Source organism: Delphinus delphis, chromosome 14, assembly GCF_949987515.2.
Source record: "Delphinus delphis chromosome 14, mDelDel1.2, whole genome shotgun sequence".
In the NCBI taxonomy this organism is placed as follows: Eukaryota; Metazoa; Chordata; class Mammalia; order Artiodactyla; family Delphinidae; genus Delphinus; species Delphinus delphis.
In genome coordinates this window covers 65,849,076-65,867,775 of record NC_082696.1, presented here as the reverse complement: position 1 = coordinate 65,867,775, position 18,700 = coordinate 65,849,076, and the positions used below count along the sequence as shown (strand labels likewise).

Below are 18,700 nucleotides of genomic sequence, written 5' to 3'. Positions count from 1 at the left end.
TTGCTACATGCCAGTCATTCTCCTAAGCATGTCAAAAATATTAACTCATTTAATCTTCCTAACAACACTATCAGGTAGACACTATCATTTTCCCCAGCATACAGATGAGGAAACTGACTTGCTGTGAGGTTAAGAAACTTGCCCAAGGTCACAAAATAAGTGGCAGACCTGGATTCTGAACCCAGGCAGAATCCTTGCTCTTCAGCACATCTCCACACCCTCCTGTATGTGGTGTTATTGGCTCTTTTTTTTCATGGCCAAATAGTATCCCAGTGCCTAAGTACAGCAACCCCAGTTGATTCAATATGATGTTGATGAGTATTTGGGTTGTTTCCAATTTTTGCTCTTATAAGCAATGTTTCTTTGAACATTCTTGTCAGTGTTTCTTGAAGCACATGAGTTCAGACATCTTCCTAAATGTATATCTAGGAGTAAGATTGCTAGATTGTAAGTTAGTAACAGGTTGAACCTGGTTAGGTAAGAAACTGTTTTCCAATGTAATTGTATCAAGTTATACTTCTACCAACTATCTATAAGAACTCCCATTCCTCCACATCCTTACCAACACATGGTATGTCAGATATGTAAATGTCTGCCAATCCAGAGGGTATGGTATATTACTACGATTTTAACTTGTATATGTTTGATTATTAAACTAGCTGTCTGGGTTTTTTTTGTGACATGCTTATTTAAGCATATGAATGTACAGCATCATTTTTCTATTGGGTTGTCTGGCTTTTTCTTATTGATTCATGTGTTCTTTACATATGTTGGACCAGTACCATAAATGTCCCACAAATATCAATCAATCACTTTGGGCTTGTTTTCTCACTCTTCATGGTTTAATGAACGGAAGTTCTATTCACAATTTTTTCAAACAACAGAAGTGAAGGCCTCCTCACACATTTTAAACTTTTTGTACTATTATAGAAGAATTTCCTAGGGCTGCACTTAGAATCCTTCATAGCTCTTCATTAATTATATCTTAAGAAAGTCTAATTGGGGAGTGGTCAAGAAAAGGACAGTATACTGACAATGACTGATATGGAACAATAGAGCTGATGAACCTGACATCTATAAAATCTCGAAGGATATCAACTTGGGAATCTGGATCATTTCAGCAAATCCCACAAGATTTTGAGGACATATACAGATCCAACTCCTCCTTTGAAGGCTTTCCTGTCGTCCAATCTTCTCTTTTCTCCCCAACACCTACCACACTTACCTCTACTATTCATCCTGGCCCTTGATCACATCCTGCCGTGCACTGTACTTCAAATGCTTCATGCTTATATATGTCACCTCCAAGATGAAACATAACTTCCCTACAGACTGGGACTGTATTTCACACACCACATCCTGGGTCTCACAGAGTTCGCTTCGCTGCAAAGAGCAAGCCCCTCGATAAGTAATTCTTGACTTGTGCAAGAAGCAAGTTTAGGACAAATTAAGAGAACTTCAGAGCCAACATATCAGGAAACTGTACAAAATAAAAACATAAATCAGTTCGAAAGATATTTAACACGAGTTGAGTGAGAAGAAAACATTGATGAAAAATATATCTGAAATGGTAGCATGGGAAAAGGTTATAAGGCTCTGCTGAGGACTTTGGACGTGTTCAGTGGGCAAGAAGCCACAGGTGATTTTTCAGGGACAGTCAGTAAGTCCATTCATTCATTCAACAAATACGTGTTTAATGAGCAGCCCCTTAGGGCCAGACACTTTTCCAGGCCCTTGGACTTCCACAGTGACCAAAGGAGACAAGGGTCCCTGAGTCCCGGAGCTGATTTCATAGGGAGGGAGACAGATGGACAAGCAAGCAATACATACAGTAGGCCAGAGGGTGATAAAAGCTATGGAGAAAAGGAAGGAGAGGAGTGGGCTTGGGGTGCCTGGGAAGGAGGATGGTTCCCCCGACTCCACAGGGTCAGGGAAGGCCTCTCTGATGGGGGCAGGAGACAGCTCAAGGCCACAAGGGAAGACTGTGTGTCCCCCGGGATCTCCTTCCCATTCCCCCAGACCTACCAGGCTGTAAGAGCATTTTAACAGCAAGAAGGCAATTCGAAGATCCCTATCCTCTTTCACACCCTGAGTTCTGAGCGTCCTACCCACCCTAAGTCTCCCCAGTCACCCCACCCCATCCTGATGCATTTCTGACCCCGTGGGGATTCTCCAACTCCAGGCTGGTGGCAGAGCCATCTCAACGTCTTGTCCTCCTTTGCAGATTTCCCTGAGTCCAGGCCTACTTCCTCCCTGGCTTCCGAAGCTGGGCCCTCCCTTGGGTTTTTTCCTGCTTCCTCAGAATCCAGCCTCCTTCCCAGGATGCATTCTTAGACACAGGTGGGAAGCCAGTTCAGGCTCCCCTTCCAATTTTCTTCTCACCTGAAAGACCCCTCTCAGAAACCAGCTGCAGGCAGGGATGGCAACAGGAGGACCCGAGGCCACTGCAGGGCCTCCATGAGCAAGAGGCCAGGGTCAGGGAGGGGAACCATGTCGGTGCACGTGTGTTCACATGGGTGTTACATATATGTATACAGAGTGCGTGCATATGTGTGCAACATGCCTGGGTCTGTCCAAGAACGATGTGAGAAAGGGTGTGGGCATGTAGGCAGGAGCAAAAAGAATCTACGAGAGCAAATGAGAAGAGGGGAGTGTTCACACAGAGAAAGAAATGCAAAACTTGCCAAGAGAGAGAAAGAACTAGAGGCCCAGAAAGGAAACTCTACCAGGTAGCAAGACACCAGGGTAAAAAGAGTAACAGGGAAGTATAAGTATTAAAAATCAAAAATGCTGAGAAGATGGCAGGAAGCAACAACAAAAAGATCCATCTGAAAGGAAGTGTGAAAGAGGCAAGACCGACACAAAATTTCAACGAATAACGTTCTCATTTTGCACTTCTCTTTATAAAGCATTTATATCCCAGATCAAGGCTGATGTAGCAAGCAAGGCACAAAGGCCACTGGCTCCAGTAGCTAGGAGACAAGGGATGGAACATTTCTAAAGATGAAGTGTTTAGAATGAAAATAACTATAAATATAAATGCAGATGCTGGCCTCATAGTCTGGAAATTCAGTTGCTTTCACTACAGCATGTAAAAAGGAAAGGCTCTTGGGTAAGACCTCTGCAGTACAGAGCTAAGACAGTGATCGCTGTTGGTCTGACCAAACTGCAGGCAAAACAAACCAAAACAAAACAACAAAACAAGAATGCTCCCACACAGAGATGCGAGTAGATAGATAGGCTGCAACATACAAGCACACACCTAAATTCCCTGTGATGCGCAAGGGTCTCTGGGCAGCCCTGCAGCCGTGGAAACAGGGTAGCACGCTCCTTCCTGTGATAACTGTTCCTTCTCCACTCGGCTGTTTCCTCTGACTCGCATTTTCTGTGACCCTTCCTCTTGGAATCCTCTGACAATGACTCACATGGCAATAGTCTAGTCAGCGGTCCCACAGCCCACCACAATAGACGCTGTGTAGGAGGCGGGCAGCTTGGCGGACCAGAGTCTGGACCAGTTTTTTCCTTTCTCTGTTCAGGGAGGATTTGCTTTTCAGCCACATTTCCCTCAAAACACAGCCCCGACAGGAGATGCTTACTGCACAGATTTCTAAACGATGAAATGATCTGAGTTTGGCGACTTGGTCATAACGAAACTAAAAACAGTAAGATGAAAAAACAATAGTGTGATCATCACACCTACAAAAAACAACTTTATACTTGGGTGAAATCAAGAGATCAGGAAAAAAAAGCTCAAACTAATATTTTCCAACCTTTCACTAACACCTAGGGCTAAAACCACATGTTTTGAAGGTCTTGCACTGTGTTATTATTAGAAGTCACAATTCTATTGATACTGATGAGTCATTTGTATCGGCGGAAACCAAGAACTTCCATCAACATCATGTTACACACAGTCACTGTGGCTTAGCTTTTTCTTTATTACTGGTCAAACCAGCTTCAGCATGCTTACTGAAGCCCAAAAAAAAAAAAAAAAAAAAAGGAGGCGAACTCCACAAGGGAGTGCAAAGCGTTCCTTTCCCCAGCTGATCTCACTTTAATCATTCTTCTCAAGATAGCTTAGGATGCTCTGATCAACTTGTATCTGCAAAAGGAAGTTTATTTATAAACCTCAAAAAAGTAACATTTTCACTTTCCGATGAAAATAAGCAGAACTGAACTCCAAAAACAAACAACGAAACCATTTCTGAAAACACATGCCAGCTTTAAAATGACCCAAGGTCAGGTTTGGGGTTTGGGGTTTTGTTTTTTTTAACCTTAATAACATGCAACAGATATAAACAAAATCTGTCATTACTTAAGGACTTGAACCACACAAAACAAAGTGGGGCTGGCCGCTGAGCACCCCCCTGCCCGCTGCCCTGCTCCGGGCACACGTTCCTTACTCGTGCAGGGAGAAGTGGGTCAGGTCCAGGTTACACCAGGAAAGCCTAAGTTAATGGTTCAGGAAGGTTCCTTCTGGTGCTTCGGAGGAAATAACAGTATAGTCCCTTCCCTTTACTCTCATCCCCCTTCCCCTGGCCCCAGAAGAGTCCCAGAAAAATTAAAAGGAAGTAAAAATCGGTTTTCTTGGGGGCTTCCCAGAAATGCTGCGATGCTTATGCAGTCTCGGCCAAGGCAGAAATATGCCCAGTTTTCTACCTGGGAACCGAGGTCGGCAGTGACCACAGATCTGAAAATAGCCTCCCAGCAGCTAAATGGCTGAGGTGCTCTCCAAGGCAGCGCTGGTGCTGTGGGCAGATTACAGAGGGGCCAGCTGAGGGCTGTAACAGCTGCGTGAGTCAGCACTCGCTGCTCGTAGGAAACTGCTGACATGCTGAATGACTCGCGCAGGCAGAAGGTGCACACACCTACCCGGCCAAAACAAAAACAAGGTACATGCAAATCGGCCAACAGGAACCTCTCTTCCCTCGCAGTTCCTATTTTCCAAGGTTAAACCCCAAATAGACACAATCTATGCCGCCACTCAAAAATAGTAGTCACAACTAATAATAATGAAGACTGGTAATAAACAACTCACTCTCCGTGTTGTGATGTGTGGAACAGCTGCGTTCAAATCTCACGAGCCAGTTAATTTTAACCGGTTTTAATTTTAACTGGATTTAACTGCTTTTCCTCCCTTCTGAAAAAAATCAAAATAGTTACCCTGTCGACCACAAAAACTGGTAACAGACAAGCACAGTTCCTGTTTTTCAGAGGGGACTTACTTTCAAACCCACAATATCGAGATGCTTAACATAAGTGGAAACTTAAAATTTATTGTTTGATGTGGGAGCTTAAACCTGAACACAAACTCAGATCCCACAAACGTTCTGGTGTAATCACATCTCAGACTGAGTCCTATACATCTTTCATCTCCCTTCTCTCACTTAATACCAGAGCCAAAAATCTAAGAGGAAAATGGGTTGTCTGGAACTCGGGACACATTTTCCCACAGAAACAACGCTATGTTCAGAATATTCCATGAAGGCTGTCTCAAATTTAAAATATGAGTGAGAGGTTACATTTATAGTTTAAAAAGAGAAAATAATACTATAACAGTAGTTCTTCCAAAGCCAATTAAAAATTCTTGATTGACTGTGTGAGGAAACGTCTAATTAGAGGAAGATGGCGGACAGTCTTCTAGATGAGACTTTTGGACTCTGTTTAGTTTCACCCTGGTTCTCTAAGCATGATTTACATGGTTAATTTCACTTTAAAATGCATGACGTTCTCTTACTTTGGCATAACAGACCATTAGAAAAACCTTTACAGTTGTGAGTACTGTTTGTTTTGTATGCTCCAAAAAGTTGATCAAGAGTTGGAAGAAAAAAAAAAGAAAGGAAGAAGGGCTACAAAGAGGGGATACCAGGGAGAGGAGAACAGAAAGCAATGGAGTCAGGGAGAGAGGAAGGCACAGAGGCATAACTAAACAGAAGGCAGAGGAAAAGTAGGAATTAGGGAGAGGCGCTCCACTAGACAGTGTACTCCGAGAGAAGGGGCGGAACTCGTCACCCAGCTGCTCAGAGATCCGACCTCAAAGGAAGAATGAAAGGTGAGAGTCCAGCAGGACATTTCCACAGACTGGCGCTAGATGGCGCCATCAACTCAACATAGCATGGTTGCTGGAGGCGTCTGCGTCGGGGAGGGGTAGAATGGAGGGCAGTTCAGACTCTTCACAGCTGGGTATTCAACCTGAAACACTTCTGGCTAAAAGAAGCATGGCTTCATTAATCAATCAATTTCTCCAAATGTCCAGATGTCACCACCAACCGTGCTAATAAACGCACGGGGCATGCCAATTTTGAAATAGACTTAACTCAATTTTTATAATAAAACTGTGGGCTGGGGAGGCAGATGAGTGAAATCCCCTGCTTTTTTTTTTCTTTTAAAATTCAACATTTAAGGATAATAGACTATTTCGGGTTCGCTGCTACTGACTAACTGACAAAAATTCCTAATCATAGACCAAGTGGTTTTCCCCTGAAGCTCCGTTTAAATGTCAAATAACATACCATCTCATTACCCGGGTTTATGCGATCAGATCAAGTATCTGGCAAGAGAAAGGTGATGCTCGCTGACAAACATATTATCACATTAAAAATTATCTGCCCTTCTATATTTTTTAACATCTTTTGGAGTATAATTGCTTTACAGTGGTGTGTTAGTTTCTGCTGCATAACAAAGTGAATCAGCTATATGTATACATATATCCCCACATCTCCTCCCTCTTGCGTCTCCCTCCCACCCTCCCTATCCCACCCCTCTAGGTGGTCACAGAGCACCGAGCTGATCTCCCTGTGCAATGCAGCTGCTTCCCACTAGCTATCTATTTTACATTTGGTAGTGGGTATATGCCCATGCCACTCTCTCACTTCATCCTAGCTTACCCTTCCTCCTCCCCGTGTCCTCAAGTCCATTCTCTATGTCTGTGTCTTTATTCCTGACAGGCCCCTATGTTCTTCAAAACCTTTTTTTTTTTATTTTTTATTTTTAGATTCAATATATATGTGTGTGTGTGTGTGTGTGTTAGCATACGGTATTTGTTTTTCTCTTTCTGACTTACTTCACTCTGTATGACAGACTCTAGGTCCATCCACCTCACTACAAATAACTCAATTTCGTTTCTGCTTATGGCTGATTAAGATTCCATTGTATATATGTGCCACATCTTCTTTATCCATTCATCTGTCAATGGACACTTAGGTTTGCCCTTCGTATTTTCAATATTACAGTGGTTTATATGCTCTAATCTGCTTGTCTATAGTCTCTGTCTCCAGGGTTGGGTTTATAAAGAGCCCGGTCTTCACTCAGAAATTCCCTCCCATCACTAGGGTACCTACCACTGTATGAAATTCTACTAGTCCCATCTCTAGGGTTTTACTTCTTTGGCTTTGTCTCCTATTAATAAGCTGATGCTTCAGAAAGAATTAATGCACTAGGTATGCTCAGTTATTTATACCCCAGTAATATGGTTTTCATAAAAATCCTTTTCTGAGATTGGTTTTGCAAGGGAAGGAGGGGACTGGTTAAGGACATTGGATGGCCTAAAGGCAGCAAAGCACAGAAGAAGTCAGGGCAGAAAGCGGCCACTGGGAGAACTGAGAGGGAGCCTTGCTGGTTTCTTTACGATTGCAGCAAGGACCGTCACCCTGATGCAGATCTTCCCAAGGAGATATGTGAAAAGTAAGGGTTAATGCTAAGTATGTCTACATTTTCCTCTTGCTGAATGGGTAATAATGTCTTTTATAGTTAATTTCATTTTTTTTTCACAGTTTGACTCTTCAGGGCTCATTCATTTGCATAATGTAGAAGCTTGAACCTATATAGATGTTCTACAAATCAATGCAAGTAATTCTCATACTAAATCAGCAGCTTTAATTTAAGCTCATCATTGTTTGCATAGAAATCTTTATGCACTCATCTGCTTGATTTTTTTAATCACTTAAAACCTCCAACAGTGACACACTAAGCATCTCCCCATTTAGCCATCTCCAAAATTTGAACTAAATACTGAAAAATAAGCACAGTACATTCATACGCTTGATCATTTCCCAAATTAAGCTTCAAGCGCCTGCTTCATGTTCCAGCAGCTCCAAGGATAATGCCGCTTGACTAAAGATGACAACTTGGACGTCCAGCCCAGGACAGAGCTGAGTCAGCGTTCTAAACAGTGACCCTGCAAACCCGGGGTAATCAGGGTCACTGCCAAACCAGCTGCCTAGCGGAGTCCTTTAAAACCATTCAAATCTCCTGTTGAAGGTTGCAACATGCTAATCTGGCAAGATAATCTCTTCCTGAAATTGACTAGAATGAGAGCAAAGGTTACCTGCTTTTATCTGTTACTAGCAGCTAATATTTCTAATTAGGAACTCTAATGGAATTGGTTCTGAATGAAATTCTTCCTCCTCAGTAGAATAATCTACCTATTATAGGAATGGTTTCCTACACCTTTTCCTTTCTCATCCAAAAAGAAAGGAAGGAAGGAAGGGAGGGAGGGAGGGAGGGAGGGAGGGAGGAAGGAAGGAAGGAAGGAAGGAAGAAAGCTATAAACAAATTATTCACATAACAAGAGGGTAGGAGCATGGGTTACAGGAAAACCCTGGGACCAGAGTCATGGGATTCATGTTTTGTGTCTAGTTCTTCCTTTGTCTTTACACGTCATCACTTCCATGCTCTGATCCCCAGATGGACACTTAGAAGTGAGGAATGCAATTCTTAGAAAGTGAGTCAGATGAAAGACAACAGATACATTCACTCAGGTTCACTGAGAAATTATTTTTCAATTTTATCTTTCAGATAGATGTCAATAAAATATCCAGGATTTCAGAGTGAGATGGCCTATATTTCCACTTCTGAGACCTGGTAGAGAGCAAAAAGGAAAAGGGCGTGCAGAATAGCACAGTGGTTAAGAGAACAAGTTCTAGCATCAGACACCTAGTGTCCAATCCCAGCTCAGCTACTCATTAGCTGGATGACATCTGTGCCTCACCTTCTAATGGTCACACCTGCCTCTAGGTGGTTATATGGATTAAATGAGTTAATATCAGTAACACACATAGGAGGCTCCCAACACAGGTTAGCTACCATCAGAGAAAAAGAAATAGAGGAGTTTTAGCATACACTAAAGTCAATTTGTTTTACATAGACACTGTCCGCACTCCTAAATTGTGCTAAGAATGGTCTATATAATCATCCTCGGTCTGCAGAGGCTGGAGACCCTCCCACTCTCGGGTGGGCAGGGGCTTCCGATAAGCTGGACTCACATTTTCACTAGAGACCCTCGCCCGGGGCCCACACACATCAGCCAACTGGGAGGGCATGGCTGTGTAGCTTCTAATCATTGAAATATTGTCAAAACGACCCTCAATATGTCCAAAATAAGAATGCTAACTTGCATTTTTTTCCAAGTATAGAAGCGAACAGTATGCTTGGCAATTAACAGTTCTGTTTTTATCAGGTTCTAAAGACACAGGTAAATAAATCAATTCTGGACTCTGTATACAGGAACAGTTATTTGCCAAAATGACTCCACGGGTTATAGCATGGTTTACGCAATACTCCAAAGGGCCACAGACAGGAGTAAATTAATAGGTTGGGGAGAGCTAGCCTCCAGTTTCAGACAGGCCCTAATGGTAGCTCACTCCACAATTCCTCGAGGAGGACAGCTCCAACCTCCCAACCAGGTCACATTCCCCAGTACATCCTCCAGTGCATAAAATGGCTTTCCTTCACAGAACTTGCAAGAAGTTATCTGTGGCTGTCTGATAAATGCCATCCCTCCTACCAGATGGGGTGCTTCATGGGGGCAGGGCCAGGACTGACTTTGCTCTCCGCTAGCACCATGATCACCTAGCACTGCGCTTGCCACGTTAAGAGATACTCAGTATACGTTTGTTTAGTGAATGAATGAGGCACTTGCCTCTAAAGGATGGCATTTCTGGACACTCGGCCCATTTTATGGCATCCATGAGCTCCTGTCGCTCAGGAGAATACAGGAAAATAAAACCTGCCGATAATCTGTTGGTACTAGGAGACGAAGCAAACTTCCTGAGCAGCACCTTCACTTTGTTTCTCTACTTAAAAGAACGGGAGTAAACACGCTGGGCTCTCCCAGCTTTAAACTCCAAAGTGAAAGTCCAAGCTAAGCCTTCTATGGAGTAGACTTGTGAAGAGTCCGGAGGAAACTCCTGAAGCAATCGCAGGGGAGAGACAAAAGGATGGCGCAAGACTAACCTTGACAACAGACTTGGAAACTCAAAAAGTTTTCCTCTGCGACTAACCTGGAGTTTGTCCACATGCCAGCTGCAGGCTCAGAAACAAATGGAGATAATCACGGGAAGTATGGGAGGACTGGAAAGGGGAGGATTTAAACGCTTGGGAAAGGAGAAGATAAAAGCTGACACAAGCAGGAGAGGGAACCGGCAACCAGGCAGCCGCCTGCAGGGGCATCAGCGCCGTGTCCTACTGCCACCAGGAGAGGAACGAAGAGGTCAGGGAAGCAAATGACACATCTCAGAACCAAAGGCCAATTTATTATCAGGCTGAGGAACAAAAGAGAAGTTAACCAGGGGAATATGCTGGAGAAGTGGTGATTATGAGGTCACTGGGGAAGACTGAGAGACATTTTGGCTGTAATTCCAATGACCAGAATGAACAAGCACGTGAAATGCTTTCAGATTGGGGAGACTTATTATTTTGGAAAAAAATAGCTCAAGGAAAAACAAAGGCAACATTCCTGCCTGATTTTTGAAGTAGTGCCATTAGTAGGACAAGGTTCAATTTCCATATTCTTTAGAAAAGAAAGGGTCCTTGAAAAGGACATCCCGGTGGTTTTAAGGAGACCTTTAGGGAAGCTGAGTAGCATACTGATGGTAAGAGTAAGTTTCAGTTTTAGGGAAACTGACATTTGAAATTAACGAAAAGAAAAAAAAGGGGGAAAAAAGTAAAAACCTGGAATTGACAAAGAAAGAACCACTTTTCTATTAAATATCATCCCAGACCAAAAAAGATGAGTAACATTCTGGGCAATCTGAGTTTACAAAATGTTTAATTCACAGCAGGTTTCAGTTTGGACTTGAGCAATTTGTAAATATTTACATAAAATTTAAAAATGGAATAGGCATGGGTTATACGCTGTCATCAACAATACAGGAGTGATTTTCTGTCACTCCCAAGGCCTTCGTGCTGCTTTCCCTAACTCGGCTTCAGCTCTGCCAGAAGCTTCTTATTTTCTTTTCCAGAGTAATGCCAGTTTTTGCAAGCAGCCCTGACTTCTGAACTGCTAGTGCCTCTGATAGGGTCATATGTCACTGGAGCCTCTTCAACATCCCGAAAAGGAAAGGAGGAGACAGGGGAGCAGATGCAGCGTTTGCCGTCTGAATCGCAGGTTTTGACAGATACGTTGCATATTGCATCGTTCCCTGTTCCTTGTACGTGAGGGTAAGAACTGGGTTCTCTGTATGCTATGACCCCTACCCCACGCCCAGTCATTGACTCAGGGCTGGATTGTGTATATAGGACAGGGAAATAACCTTTAGACGGTCAGGACAACACACACTGCATTCTGATGAAATTCTTTCCAACGAGAACCCTCCTCTTCTGTAGAATGGGCACAATGCCTGCTTCATAGGGTTGCCTTGAAGAGTTATCAAGATTATGTGCAGGGAAAGCAGTTAGCACTGTTTCTGGCACGTGGTGAACATTCAAGAAATCACAGCTATTGTTTTAGTTGGTGTTCGCAAATGTCAAATTCTCATGGAGGAGTCCTTAGGCGTTAAACAGGCATGTTACACCATGTGGTCAATAACAACTACACAGACGGCAGGAGACCCAAAAGCAATGGATTATTTACCTGCAGAGGATTATACGGTGCCCTCGATATTAATTATTTGGACTTTCACGTTGTATCCTCTGTTAAAAAGAAAGCTATCGATCCCTGAGTGGGACTCGGTGTTGATTTCATTTGATTTAGAGTTCTGTTTTTCTTGCATTTTTCAATTTTCCTGACGCTGTTAACCATTCACTTGGTGGAGATTCACAAACCGTCTTCCTACGTGCCAGGCCTTTAGAAAATCGCCAAATACAGAAATATTAAACAATAAGATGTTTTAGCTCACTCAGCAGTGGGAGCCAGGGAGCCTGCAGGCCAGCTCTGGAGCTTTCAGTGTTCCCACCCAGTGTTTAGAAAATGTTTGAGTGACTATTTAAAAATTAGGGGATTCCACATTAAACACCCTGATATCCAGCTTCCCTCGGAAAAATCAGAAGATGTGGCAACACAAAGCCGGTATTCCCACCCATTCCTGCCTGGCAACAGTCGACGACAAGGAACTGAGACACAGCAGTGGTTGCCTGCCACTCCGCGTTGTGCCCCCTCCTCAGGGAGACCAGCGAGAAATGAAAATGAAGGGCCCCATGTTCAAGGATTATTAAGGCTCTCAAGAAGACAACAGCAGAAGATTAACCACGTGTGAGGTCCTTCTGAGAGGGGGAAGGGGCCCTGTGCAACAGTGCAGGTCACATGCCCACGAAACTGGCCCTGCTGCTCAGCCAGACAGGGAGGGTATTTATTTAACTGAGTATAAGCCAACATTTACAAGAAGCCAGACAACGTACCCCCTGAAATCTGAGGTATACAAAAAGTAGAGCGGTGGAGCCCAGCCCTGCTGAGCTAGACAGCCACTAGGATCTCTCTCCTCCCTTGTTAAGGCTGGATCCATACCAGAGACACTAGGCATGAGTTAATCCAAGTAAAATTAAACCGCTCCCAACAATACAGATTGGCCTGAGCCCTTTTGTTGGCATCACAGGAGCCTCGATCACAAATTCTGAGGAACAGCTCACAAGCGCTAATGAGTAAGTCCCCATTGGCTGTGCAGACAGTGGGCTCAGAAGTGAAGCGCTGGCCTAGGAGAGATGTGAACGTGAACCTGACCATCTGGCTCTCTGCGACTCACTTTGATCACAAAATGAATTGCAACAAATTGAAGAGCACATGGCTAGAGTTAATTGTCTCATCTGTAATCTGAACCTACTTTTAGGCAGTTACCATTACCCTCCATCAGGTGGAAACGTTTCTGACTACCACTGCAAAGTGCATTTTCCTGATGAACTGTAATGGATCATTAAATTCCATATCAGAACAATACTTTGCATTTATGCAGCGCCTTTCATCCAGGGATGTCAGAGTAGTTTGCAAATAATTAAGCCCCTCACACTGCAGCCAGAGGTGAGTGACTGGAAGGGACCTGCCTGAGGGCACTGAGTCAAAGGCATAACTCAAAAGAATGGCTCTCTTCCAGGCACTGATAATACTGAAAAGTGACTTGCGGGGTGCGGGTGTCCCTGACTCCCTCCCTCCCTTTCTGCCTTACCTCTTCTCCTCTATGGAAGATCCTCACATGCAACATACAAAGAACTGACAGGTAGCTAACAGGCATGCATATAATTTAGCTATGAGCTCAGACACACACATATATGAGGAGAATGTTCTTCCACGTAATCCTGGCATATACAACACGAACTGACATTTCAATCCACCTGCAGAACTGACGGACACCAGAAGAATGAACACATTTATGATTACCAAGTGGCAAACGTAATGTCTTCCAAAATGCAAAATGAAAATATTATTCAGCACAAATAAAGTATGTTCTAACAAAAGTACTTTATTCCATGGTTGTGTTTTCCATTTCTGGGACCCCCATTTGAATGATATTCAAGTTTCAGGAATAGCAAATAGGATGGAAGTGGACAATCAATGCATGTTTTAAGGCAGAACACTAGGAGGGAGAAACATTTCAGCCACTCAAAGTTTTGGGGTGAAATGATAAACTCCTGAAAACCTGAATTTATAATGGAAATGCTGACAGACCTTTCACGGGAGCAGTTTGAGTGCAACACTTATTTAGCAATCTCTCTTACAGGCTAAAGACTAATTCTAACAAGATGTCATTTTGACTCATGTTTACTATTACCTGGAAGAAGGAAAAACGCCGTTTACTCGCGAGCTGCGAGCTGCCGGAGCACCAGGGTGGAGGCAATCGCACATTTTAAACAAGACGCCGCCGCCTTACCAAAAGAGCCTCTCCACCGAGGGAGGGGCAGCCCTTCCCGCTCAGCTTCTTTCATGTCAGCCGGAGCCTTCGCAGCTCGACATGACTTTCCTACATGTTACATTTAAATGATCTGAGAAAACCGTTATCAGAGTTAACAACTCTAATTTTACTCTAAACAGACAAAAGCAAAATATCTCATTAGGCATCATCTCCGCCAAGGTTCGCACTAGGCAGGAAAGGATTTTTATCTAAAGTAATTACCCTTTTTAGTTAAACACACTCAACAGATGAAATTTACACAGGGAGTCAGAGACTGCAGCACTAGACAGTGAAGGTGAAAACCGAGGAACGCCGCGTCCCGTCGCCCGCCCGACAGCCGGGAGTGTGCCGCTCAGTCGGGGGTGAGGCGCCCTCGTCCCTCGTTTCCTAGGGCCCAAGGGTTGCGGCGACGACGGTGACCGGACAGGCAAATTGCGAGACGCTCCTTCTCGGGCCACAGACAAAACCATCGGACAGCGGTTGTGCAGGAACTTCCCCCAAGTTATCAAACTCCCCTACACGCGAGAGGATGCTGGGGATACCCTGAGCGCCCACGACCCCCGAAGCCAGGGGTGCGCGACCCCTTTCACACGCGTACACCCGGCCCTGCAGGCTTCCTCTCACGGTCCGAGTTCCTGCAAGAGGGGCCAAACCGAGGTCGCTGAGATGCTCACTCGAGTCCCCTCTCGCAGCTGGGGTAGCCCAGGAGCGCCGCCCGCCTCCCTCTCCATCGGCGCTCGGCTCCTGAACACCCACCCAGTGAGAGGAGGAAAAGTGCGAGACCCCACAGGGCACCTCGGCGTGGGGTAGGTGGAGAGGTGTCCCCTGGATAAACTCCTCTCCTAGAAGGAGCTTCTGGGGCTTGCTGACTGAAGTGTGGGCAGGGAGAGGAGGGTGTGTGTTGCACTTTGATTTCATGCAGAATCTTGGAGGAGGAAGGTGCAAGATTTCCCTCTCTGAAGGCACAAGCCCCTCGGCTTGAGCTCCCTGGGACGCATTTCAATAACCCGGTCATTGGTAGTAGTGATTCCACCCAGCGCGCAGTCCAAGGTCTGCGCTGCGAGCCAGCAGCCTGCCTCTTCCCGGGACCCTAAACTTGGGCTTTGATGCCCCGCCAGTCGCTGTGGTCCCAGCTACCCGGCGGCGACTGACAGCCGAGCGCAAAGCTTCGCGGAGCAGCCGCGGGCGCGGACGCCGCGGGCAGGGAGGAGGCCGCCCGGCCTGGCACCGCGGTCGCGCGCTGGGGGCCGGGGCGCCCGGGCCTCGCGGGGCCGGGAGCGAGCCGTGGGTCTGACAGCTGCTTCAGCTCGCGCGGACGCGCGCCTCCCTCCAGCCCGCCCTCCCCACGCCTGACTTATTACCCTCTGCTCCTCCTCCCCCTGCTGTTCCAAAACACCCGTCGACGCGAGCAAAATACAATGCCGCCTCGCCCGCCGTAAACAGCCAGGCGAGAGAGCGCACAGTCTTCGCAGCGCGTCCGCCGTCTCGGCTTCCACCCCCTTACCGTTCCTAGAAAATGCCATAAAAGCGGGCAGGGCGCTCGGCGGGCGGCTGCGCGCCCGGCGGCCGCGGCTCCCTTCCCGCGTCGCTTCCCCACGCTTCCCCTCCTGCCCCGCGCGCCCGCTCCCCCCGCCAACTTGCCCCGCCGCCGCCCCGCCCGCCGCCGGGGCCCGGGACCCGCGGCCGGGGACTCACCTCGCCAGAGAACTTTGCGTCCTTTTCCGCCTCCTCTTCCCCGCGTCCTCCCGGTCCGCAGCCTGGGAGGGGGGTCACCGAAAGCTCGCGGAGAGGACGCGCATCACATGGCAGCACGTTCCCAGTCCCCCGAGTGTGCCGGGAAGGGGGAGGGGAAGGGTCGAGGGGAGGCCGGGGAGAAAGCGAGAGCCCGGCGGCAGCGGGAGTGGGCAGGCGGGGTGGCTAGGGCGGCGGCGGGCGCTCGCGTTAGCGCTGCTGCGACCGCAGCCCGGGCGTGCACGGTCGCTGCTGCCGCTGCTGCCGCTGCTGCTGCTGCTGCTGCTGCTGAGGCGGCGGCTGCTCGGCGCTGTTTGCTCCGGGCCGCTCGGCTCCCGCTCTCCCCGGAACGCCCACACTCTCAATCGCTACATTGTTGACATTCGGCGCTGACGTCACCCGCTCCCCATTCACAATAACTTTACGGGAGCCGGGCAGCGCACCTCCCCGGCCGCTGGGGCGCCGTACGCCCGGCGACTAGCGTAAACCGCTCCGCGAATGGCGCTCCGGCGGCTGGGGCGGGGGACAGGGGGCGGGCGCGCGCTCGGCCCGCTCGCGGGAGGGGGCGCGCCTCACGCTGCCGCCGCCGCACTCCCCGCTTTGTGCGGCCGCGCGGCCTGGAGAGCCCCTTGCTCAGGGCCCGCCGGCCGCCTGGCTCGGTCCGGCCTTGCCCGCGACTCGCAGGAGCCTTGAAAGGTCAGGGCTGGGGGCTAGTGGGGTGGGAGGAGAGGTGAGGGCTGGTGTGGCACCTGGGGAGGGGCGGCAGAGCCCAGGGCACTAGACCCAGGAACGGGAGCCAGACCTCGAGACCTGGGATTCCGGGGTTGTCTAGTGTTTCCCAGGAGGGGCAGGAAAAGATGCTCCACGGGCCCCTCGAAGCTGACCGGTCCCCCTCTTGGGAGGGAGTGGGGCGAGGAAGAGCAGCTTCTGACCTAACACTGATATTGACGTTTGAATCCTTTCCAGGAGGGCCTCGGCCTGTCCCACCGAGGGAGCCTCTAAGTCCCCACGCCAGGGTTTTAGAAGGGGCGCGAGCAATCGCGAAGCTCACTAAAAAGCCTACCTCCCAGCTGCAAATCCTCAGCTCCTGACGGGTTCCAACCTCCCGCCTGCCGCCCACTCGGGAGGTCGCCAGGGTGTTGCTGCTGCACTTTAAGGCCATTGTGTGGCTGCCCTGTCGGAAGAAAACTTGATGGTAGTAAGGGTTTTACAGAAAGTAATTAGGACTTCGACTGAACGAACATTTGCAATAAAAGAAGGTTGTGTTAGCGTAGTGCTGGTGCCTGCCACTTTACGCCTGTCGAGGCCACGTTCCCTGAACACCTATAACTTGGGCCCCTTGTGTACAGGCAGTACCGTATTCTTACATGTGGTGCTGATCTTTAATGAATATTATAAAACTTTGGCTCGCTCAACTGAGAGAAGGATCATAAATTCCCCTCCCCTCCCTATAAGATGGGCACTGGCCTATGCTGAGGAAGCAGTGAAGCGCTGCCCTGGGAGTCTCGTGATATCAGCCAAAGTGTTGCTCTGAACCACCTTCGTTTGAGGGCAGAGTTTTAAAAGGCCCCACTTTGAACGTCTGCGTGGAAAGCTAAGCAATGGCGGAAAGGAAGCGGAAGAGGCCAAGGTAATTTTTCTAACAGCATTGCAGAGATTCAGTGGGTAGGTCGAGACCCACACTGGGAGTTTTCCTTTGCTAGCATCTCCAGTTTTCAGATGAACAGAGGTCTCTGAGGTAGGAGGGGTCCTCAGTCTCCTGACTGTGGGTCTGGTGCCCCCTTTGACAAATCGCCCTGCTTGTGAGGTCCCTGCCTGGCCTCAGGGCAAGGGCAGAGGATCCTGATGACCCCCGATCTGCCTTGACGGGACCATTTCTTATAGTCTTATGAACAGTGATGTTTCTGCATTCCTCATTCTTGTAAGCATGTGAGTGTCAGTGCGTTAACTTTTGCGTTTTTGTAGGGCCAAGAAATGTTTTTCTCACAAGATCCAGGCTTGAGAAGATCCCTATGAGGGTCCAGTAAATTCATTTCTCTTCAAACTGGCCGTGGCCGCCCAGCTGTGAATGGAGTTGGGTGCATCAGCATGGGGTGTGGAGAGGGGGTGGAAGCGGGTACCACAAGGCCATTTTGCCACCTTGCTTCTGGTCCCAGATGGATACAACAAAGGCTATTAGGTCATTTCAGTTAGTCTATTTGCCAAAGACTCAGACTGGAGCTTTCTTAGTTTGAAGTTCTCAAGTATGGAATGGGATAGCAATTAGAGGTGAAAAAAACAAATGCAACTATGATAGGTTGTATTATTTAGTCATTCAAGGAGGTTGAACTAGGCCAGGCTGATCTCTGAGGTCACGTCCAGTAGTGCAGTCATGTGCCTCTGTGGCTGTCAGTAAGAAAAAATCTCTGCCTTTGAGGAGCTGAAGTCTGGTAGGGAGTTAATTATTGCATTTTCAAAGTTAGAAGTGGGTAATTTGAATTACAGCCTCCAAAGCATATTCAGAATTACATGACATTTGGATGGGAAATCAAGAACTGGACACTCTTTTACCAGAACCGCTGCAGAGGTTAGGCTGTGGATGGCCTTAGCACTCTCGTCGTGAACATTTGCCAGCCATTCCCTGGGTTTGCAGTGCTTCTCTGGGCACTTCAGGCTTTTACAATGTGAAACAGATGCAGGTCCTTCCCTCTGTATATTCATGGCGGTAACTTGTGTAGAGGTCAATTTATTTCCCGTGCTTGCAACATTCAACATTTCCTGATAGACTTTTTTTTTCCTACATAATGAGATGTGTGTGCTGATCCAGAATACGGGCTTCATCTGTGATGCATTTCTAAGGCAGGATATGATTTCCAGGGACAATAATTTGTACC

General features: G+C 47.2%; 1 protein-coding gene across 1 annotated transcript in view; it reads right to left on the bottom strand.

Moving 5' to 3' along the window:
• BACH2 (BTB domain and CNC homolog 2) overlaps positions 1–16,037 on the bottom strand; it is a 353,914-nt gene extending 337,877 nt beyond the window's left edge. Inside the window, exon 1 of the mRNA XM_060030226.1 lies at positions 15,792–16,037. The gene's annotated coding sequence lies outside the window, so the exon portion shown is untranslated. The remainder of the gene's footprint in view (positions 1–15,791) is intronic.
• Positions 16,038–18,700: the final 2,663 nt, after the last annotated feature.